This window comes from Leptonychotes weddellii, chromosome 14, assembly GCF_054177405.1.
Source record: "Leptonychotes weddellii isolate Sample4059 chromosome 14, ASM5417740v2, whole genome shotgun sequence".
NCBI lineage: Eukaryota > Metazoa > Chordata > Mammalia > Carnivora > Phocidae > Leptonychotes > Leptonychotes weddellii.
Window position 1 is genome coordinate 22,986,185 of NC_138382.1, and position 8,621 is coordinate 22,994,805.

At 38.6% G+C, this 8,621-nt stretch overlaps 1 pseudogene; it reads right to left on the reverse strand.

Moving 5' to 3' along the window:
• Positions 1 to 7,849: 7,849 nt before the first annotated feature.
• Positions 7,850 to 8,397, reverse strand: LOC102747304 (ATP synthase subunit s, mitochondrial pseudogene; annotated as a pseudogene).
• Between the last annotated feature and the right edge of the window lie 224 nt (positions 8,398 to 8,621).

Genomic DNA, 8,621 nt, shown 5'->3' on the forward strand with positions numbered 1-8,621 from the left:
AATAGGAAATCCTGTGCCCATTAGCAGTCATTTTCTATTCCCCTCTGACAATTTTCTGAGCCCCTGATAACCACTAATCTACTTTCTGTCTCTACAGATTTGCCTGTTAGCAAAATTGAGTTCATTTCTACAAAACCTATTTATTTGCAGAATGGACAAGCTGATGATCCTAAAACTCATATGGAAATGCAAAGGACCCCAAAACAGCCAAAATAATCTTGAAAAAGAACAAAGTTGGAACTTTGTCAGTTTCTGCAAGAAGAAAAGATTTCATAGAAATGTCATCATCTAACATGTGACCTATCATGTCTGGCTTCTTTCACTTAGCATACTGTTTTCAAGGTTCCTCCATACTGTAACATATATCAATAGCTCATTCCTTCTTTTTTTTTTCTAAAGACTTTATTTATTTGACAGAGAGAGACACGGGGAGAGAAGGAACACAAGCAGGGGGAGTGGGAGAGGGAGAAGCAGGCCTCCTGCCTCACAGGGAGCCTGATGTGGGGCCCAATCCCAGGACCCTGGGATCATGACCTGAGCCGAAGGCAGACGCCCAACGACTGAGCCACCCAGGCGCCCCTAGCTCATTCCTTCTTATGGCCCCAAACATATTCCACTGTGTGGGTATACCACCTTTTGTTGATCCATTTATCTGTTGATGGACTTTTGGATTATTTCTATTTTTTGGCTATTATAAATAATGCTCTTATAAACATTTGTGTATAGTTTTTGTGTGGACATACATTTTGATTTTTCTTTAGTACATACCTAGGAGTGGAATTGCTGGGTCTTGTGGCAACTCCATGTTTACTTTTTTGAGGAACTGCTTTGGCAGTTTTTCAAAGTGGCTGCACCATGTTACTTACCCACTAACAATGCATGATGGTCCCAATTTCTCCACATCATTGCCAACACTTGTTATTATCTATCTTTCTGATTACAGCCATCCTAGTGGGGGTGAAGTGGTATCTCGCTGTGGTTTCAGTTTGCATTTCCTCATTGCCTAATGATGTCAGCATCTTTTCCTGTGCATGTTGGCCATTCATATAGCTCCTTTGGGGGAATGTCTGTTCAAGCCCTTTGCCCATTTTTAACTTAGGTTGCTTGTCTTTTTATTGTTGAGTTGCAGGAGTTACTTTATTCCACATTCTAGACTTTTATTTGATATATAATTTACAAATATTTTATCCCATTCTGTAGGTTGTCTTTCACTTTCTTGATAATGTCCTTGATGCACAAAATATTTTAATTTTGATGACGTCTAATTTATATATCTTTTTTTGTTGTTGTTCATGTTCTTGGTGTCACGTCTAAGAATCTGTTGCCAAATCTGAGGTCATGAAGAGTTACCCTTAAATTTTCTTCTAAGAGTTTTATGGTTCTAGCTTTCCCAGTCATTGATCCATTTTTAGTTGATTTTTGTATATTGTGTGGTAGGGGGTCCAATTTAATTCTTTTGCACATGAATATCCAGGTGTCCAAGAGGCTAAAGAGACTATTCTTTCCCCAGTGGATGGTCTTGGCACTCTTGTCAAAAATCAATTGGTCATAGATATATAGGTTTATTTCTAATATATAAACCAGACCTATGGGTTTATTTATTCCATTGATCTATATATTTAGCTTTATGCCAATACCACATTGTTTTGATTGCTATGGCTTTGTAGGAAGTTTTAAAATTGGAACGTGTGAGTTCTTCATCTTTGTTCCTTCTCAAGATTATTTTGGCTGTTCTGGCATTTCCATATGAGTTTTAGTATCATCAAGTTGTCAATGTCTGCAAAACAAGGTAGCTGGGATTATGAAAGAGATTATGTTGAGTCTGTAGATCTGTTTGGGGAGGATGCCATCTTGACAATATTAAGTCTTCCAATCCATAAAAATAGGATGTGTTTCAATTAATCTAGGTCTTCTTTAAGTTTTTTAAATGATGCTTTGTAGTTTTCATTGTATAATCCTTACTTTTCTTTTACTAAATTAATTCCCAAGTATTTTATTATTCCTGATGCTATTATAAATTGATTTTTTTATAATTTCATTTTTGTGTTGTTTATAGATAGTGTATAGAAATACTATTGATTTTTTTCAAATTGATCTTTTATTCTGCAAACTTGCTGACTCAATTATTAGTTCAATATTTTTCTTAAAGGATGATTTAGGATTTTCTATATATAAGATCATGTCACCTGTGAATAGAGATAGTTTTACTTCCTTTTCCAATCTGGATGCCTTTCTTTTTTTTCTTCACTAATCTCTCTGGCTAGAACCTCCAGTAAAATGACTAGATATGACTAGAGCAGACATTCTTGTCTTGTTTTTAATCACAGGGGAAAAGTATTCAGTCTTCATTAAGTATGATGTTAGCTGTGAGATTTTAGTAGATAGCCTTCATCAGGTTGATGAAGATCTTCCTTTTCTTTTTTTTTAAATTTTATTTTATTATGTTATGTTAATCACCATACATTACATCATTAGTTTTTGATGTAGTGTTCCAAACCTTCCCTTTTATTCCTAACTTTCTGTGCTGCTCTTGGATGGAGTGTTCTATCAATGTTTGTTAGGTCTAGTTGGCTTACATTGTTTTTTCAAGCCTTTTATTTCTTTTTTGATCTTTTGCCTAATTGTTCTACCCATTATTGAAAGTGGGTTATTGAAATCTACAATTATTATTGTTGAATTATCTATTTACTAAATTCTATAAATTTTTGCTTCATATATTTTGGGACTTTGTTACTAGAAGCATATCTGTTTATAATTGTTATGTCTTCCTGATGGATTGACCCTTTTATCATCATAAAATCTTCTTTGTCTTAAAGTCAGTTTTATCTGATATTAACATAGGACTCTAGCTCTTTTGGTTACTGTTTGCATGGTATATTATTTTACACTTAAGAGATTTTAAACTTATTTGTGTTTTTTGAATTTAAAGTGTATGTCATGTAGACATCATAGAGTTGGATCATTTTAAAAATCTATTCTGCCCGGGCGCCTGGGTGGCTCAGTTGGTTAAGCGACTGCCTTTGGCTCAGGTCATGATCCTGGAGTCCCGGGATCGAGTCCCGCATCGGGCTCCCTGCTCGGCAGGGAGTCTGCTTCTCCCTCTGACCCTCCTCCCTCTCATGCTCTCTGTCTCTCATTCTCTCTGTCTCAAATAAATAAATAAAATCTTAAAAAAAAAAATAAAAAAATAAAAAAATAAAAATCTATTCTGCCCAATGTCTGCCTTTTGTTTGGAACATTTAATCCATTTACATTTAATACAAGTTCTGGTAAGGTAGAATTTATGCCTGTCATTTTATTATTTGTTTCCTATATGTCTTGTGTCTGTTTTGTTCCTCTATTTCTCCATCACTGTCTTCTTTTGTGTTAAATAGATACCATTTACATTCTCTTGTTTCTTTTACTCTATTTTTTGTTATTTCCTTAGAAGTTGCCCTGGGGATTACAATTAACATCTTAATATAAAACAATCTAGTTCAGATTAGTAACTAACTCAATTTCTGCAGTGTGTAAAGCTTTGCTGATAGACTGTATTTAGTGTAATATTCTTTTCAAAAAAGGCGAGTTGTTAAATGTGACTTATGTTTATACATTTTAAGACTTCTATAATTCTATATCAGGTCACTTGTTTTTTGCTTTAAAGAACTTTTAATTTAGTTGAAGAGAAAATACAGACATCTGTGAACAGTCAGATGGTAGTGAAATCTTTAAATATGAATTCGAGGCAATCACAGGCAATGAACAACACATGTCTAGATGGGATATATGTAGTGGCTTAATGACAGAATATTTCAGAAAATCAGAGTTGGTGTGAGATCCATCACCCAAGCTCGTCAGAGAAGATTTTGTGGAGTTGGAATCTGACCTAGTATGTGTGGACACGAACAAACTCATTGAGATGCAAAGAGAATGAATGGGAACTCACTAAACTGTCTTCTGTCTTTTCAGTGAAATGGGCTGAGACCATCTGTTCACCGCTATATCCACGGCACCTAGGACATTGCTTGACAGACTGTAGGTGCTCAGTAAATATATTTCAGATGACCTAATGAGTGAATTTGGTTGAATAAATAGGTTACGGGTACAACTGGGACCTTGGAAGAGAGAAGATACACTCTAAAATGTCAACTTCGGACCATTTGCTTGGTAATCGATGAGGAGGAAACAGAGCCTTTAAGCCATCTGAGTAACAATTGGCTCTTGTAAGGGGTATTCAATTGCTGGTATAGACCACTGAGATTATTCCCATTAGTTTTCAAGAACCAGGGAATATCCCAGGGTTTTCACTTACACTTAAAAAAACTCTAAAGAAAAAAAAAACAAAAAAACCCCTCTATACATCTATATTCTTTTCTGGAAGTTCAGAGAAAACAGATATAAGGACACTAAGTATGTTTGCACATTTCAGGGATGGAAGAATGCGACGGCAAGGCTCCGCATGTATTGATAGGAGAGAAGAGGAAATACATGGGAGGGTGACTTCAAAACATTTAAGAAGCTTTATGATTTTTTTCCTTTCTTAAATTACCTTTCCAGTCTTTAACTCTCCAGGGCAGAGTTCAGAAAATCATCAGAAAATTTCAATAGTTTCAGCAAATATCAGCAAAAATAAATGGACAGAAATTATTTTTAAGGGTTTAAACCTGTTTCTGTTAACTCTTTAATGTGCTGTTTGCTAAAGGTTCTGTAAACCTGTGGTTAAGGACTAAGAAACTTGTACCGTCCTTCTATTTCTTGGTCTTTGGAGAGAGGAATCTAGCTAAAAGCCTGAGTTGGGAAGTGAAGTTCATCTTTAACTGCAGGGGCAAATCCAGTAGAGGGAGCTATGCACCTAGCTTTCCGTTTCTGGTCTGGAAAATAAGTGCACAAACAGGCTACTCCTCAAATAGTTTAGATAACCAAGACTTCATTTTATCTAGAGAGAAGGGAGTCTGGGACTATAATTTGGGTTTTTGGCAATCATAACGTTATGTTAAGGAATTAGAGTTATAGAATTGCTTTATTACCATTGGTGAATGTTGATGAGGGTGCTGCATGAAGACTGTTCTTCTGTTCTGCTTCCCTGGCAAAAAAGTCATTTAAGATTTTTTGGCACCAACTCCACAAAAAAACTGGCTTGAATAAACTCATCAACTGGATTAGATTCTGGGTATCCAGGATGGCTTGCGCAATGGGTTGGGCAGTTCTGCTAATCCTTGGAGGCTTTGATGCGGCAGCGGCAGGCAGCCGATCGGGAGCCAGGATGCATTCTTCCTCCCCGACTTGGCAGCTTGCATTCCAGGAGTCTCCGGTGGTCATCCAGTGCTATCACCACGGCTGACCTAGGAGAGATAGGGCCCCTCCTGTTCTCTCCCGCCTCACCTGACTCACTCCCACACCGTGATTCTTCCTTGGCACCAAGGTCACGGGCAGCCTCCTTGTGGCCACCTCCCCACGCCTTCTGCCACTGTTGGTTTTGCATAACATTTTGCTCATCCTTTCGTCATCAGATTCTCCTCGTGTTTCCGGTTAACAGTCCAGATAGGCTTAAGTGGGGGCTGGTTTCTTTGCCTTTGCTTATCTCTTGGCATTGAAGTGAATGCTTCAGTAATATTATCAGCCCATCTTGTTTAGCTTTTCTCTCAGATACAATTCCTTTGACATTCACTCTCGGTCTCGTGATATCTCTTGTATTTCTTGAGCCAGTGTTTAAATCTCTCGTTTTCATTTAGCATTTTTCTTGTTTATGCCTTCTCTTTCTAGCTAGAATGCTAATTAATACCTGTGGTTGAAAAAAAGCTCTTTTGACCTAGGATCCTGGTCTTCTAGGAAAGAGTCTAGGCTTTTTCATTCGGCTAAAGTGTTTTAGAGAAAAAAAAATAGAAATTCAGTGTAAATCAGTAATTCTGCCCTCCACCTTTGAAATAAAACAGAAAGGGACTTGTGCTATTTGGGATTCGATGGATTTCCTCCTTTCCCCTGACAGGTTTTACTAAATGTCCCACTCCACTAATATGTTAACATTTCCGGGGTCAATGTGGGTTAAAAAGTCAGTGAGTTCTGTTTTGTTCTTATTCTCTTCGGCTCTTTTCTACTGTCTCCTTTAGGCTTCTTCTTTTTTTCTTTGTTCTAACAGGTCAGAATCTGCCCTTTGTTTGTTTCAGATGTTTGGAGTGAGAAGTCCAGTCCAATGTTCAGGTAATCACTAATCATGTGAACTGCATTGTGAGATAGACAAACTGTTGGCCATTCTTAAAAGAGAGTTACAGAGACAAAATCATGTCATATGTCTTTGACCACTGTATTCAGAAAAGATCTTAAATGTAAGAACTTAGGAAAGGACTTCCATCTGCTTTCCTCTTATTTTGCAGTTGGTTCAGAGGTCAAGAAGGGAACGGGCGCCTCTAACAACCCCGTCACCAAGATGAGATGAGAAAGGTTGAGTTTCGAGGATTTGGAGCAGTAGAGTAGGTTTGTGTTTGGTGTTTTTGGAGAAAGGGAGGAAGCCAGAGAGTAAGGCTATTGTGGTTAGAGATGGAAAAACAGAGAATTCAGAATGCAGGATCAGAATTTGAGAGAATTCCAGGTGCGGCTTCTGTGGACCGGAAATGGAGACAGAAATCTAAGGGGTTACGGAGAGTGAGCGTTGAAAACGAGGTTACCATGTGTGAAGAGCTGTTACTGTTGATCTGGGAGTTTCAAAGTTTGGGGAAAGATGTTCAATTCATCATTTACTCTCAGCAAGAGAAATTTTACTGCCTTAGTGACCATTTTGTTTGATGTTCCTATAGCTACTCTAGCTTCTGTTTTGATGGTATATATTTTCCCATTTTTTAATTATAAGTTTTATTTTGATTTTATTTATGCATCACTTACATATTACATAACCTGGCTTCTGCTTTTTTTTTTTTTTTCAGTTGAGTTTTGCTTTCATTGATTTTGCTTAGTCCATGTAGCTTTATTATAGACTTTCTTTTTGTCTCATTTTTTTCTTGTCCTCCTCCCTTTACTTTTAAAAAAATTCTTCTTTCTTGGGGCGCCTGGCTGGCTCAGTTGGAAGAGAGTGTGACTCTTGATCTGGGGGTTGTGAGTTCAAGCCCCGTGCTGGGTGTAGAGATTACTAAAAAATAGATAAACTTAAAAAAAAATTCTTATTTCTTGACATTCTTTGGATTTAGTTTTGGTTTGCTTATCTTTAAATTTTTTTCTGATTCTATTTTTGTTTGGAGGTGGTGTTCTATTTTTAAGTCTCTTATTGTTCTCTCATAAAATAGAAGGACCTTGGGGTGCTTAAACTCTGTTCACTCCCTTCCCCTTGAACACTATTGCAGTTGTATTTTATCTCCAGAATGTTCTTTGCCACGAACTAGATTATTATTGTTTTACACAGTGAATTTGTTTAGATTTACTTACCTATTTACTACTCCAGTATCTTTGCTCACCATTTTTTTTTTTTTTTTACATTGAATTCTTTAGATAATCCTCTTGCCTGCAGTACGGTCCTTGCAATGTTTTAGTTAATCTAAAAATCTCCTTATTGCACTTCTTTCTTGAAAAGCAGTTCTCTAGGGGCACCTGGGTAGCTCTGTGGGTTAAGCATCTGCCTTGTGCTCAGGTCATGGTCTCAGGGTCCTGGGATGGAGTCCCTCATCGGGCTCCTTGCTCAGTGGGGAGTCTGCTTCTCCCCTGCTTGTGCCCTCTCTCTAGCTCTCAAATAAATAAATAAATAAAATCTTAAAAAAGAAAAAGAAAAGAAAAGCGGTCTTCCAGTAATTTATTATGAAGATTTCCAAACATATAGCAAAGCTGAAAGAATTTTTTTCAAGTGACTCTTTATACTGAAATAAGACACTTATTGAATATTATTATTTTATTTCAAGTCCAATTTTGGTTCCAGAGAAGGCAGTGTTGTCTTAAAGGCTTGGATAAGGTTTTCTTTTTCTTTTATTCCAGGAAGATCACTTAACAACAAATACTTGAGGTTTCTTAAGCGATGTAAAGCAATGATGTCCTTGTCTGTGATATTCCCACAAGAAATTGTTTCCATTTCCAACATGCTTTTTTATAAATTTTCAAGTTTACCAAGTCTCTCCAAGCACCGGGCCTTGATTTAATGGCACGCTCACAGCCTCATTTTTCCAACATGCTGTAAGCGTTCCCGTGACCAAATGCAGCGCTGGTTATACAAGAGTTGGTGGCATCAATCGCCTGAATCTTGTATTCGCGCAGAGGGCCCGTGGGGAGGTTGTGGTAGTCCTTCCGCCACCTCCCCGGGGCCGGGGTGGCGAACCAGGACCCCAGTGCGCAGCAGCTGCTCACACACGGCCCCGTCCCGGCCTACATCCGGATGCGCTCCCCATGCACTGTATTAAACACCGCGTTCAACCAGTCCCGGGAGGATCTGCGGTCCCATGACATTGGAAGTTTCTTGAAGCCACAGAACTGCGAGAAATTTTTCCTGACAGCCTCACCTGATCTGGGCAGTGCCTGCGGGCGGGCCTGGGGGGCTCCCCGGGGGGCTCCCCGGTGGCAGGCCGGCTGGCACTCGGAGGCCCTGGTCGCTGTGATAAGAGAGCTGCAGAGCCAGCACCTCCCGCCTGCACGCTGCTTCTCTCGCGGGCGCCTCTCGAGGGGCTGGTGCC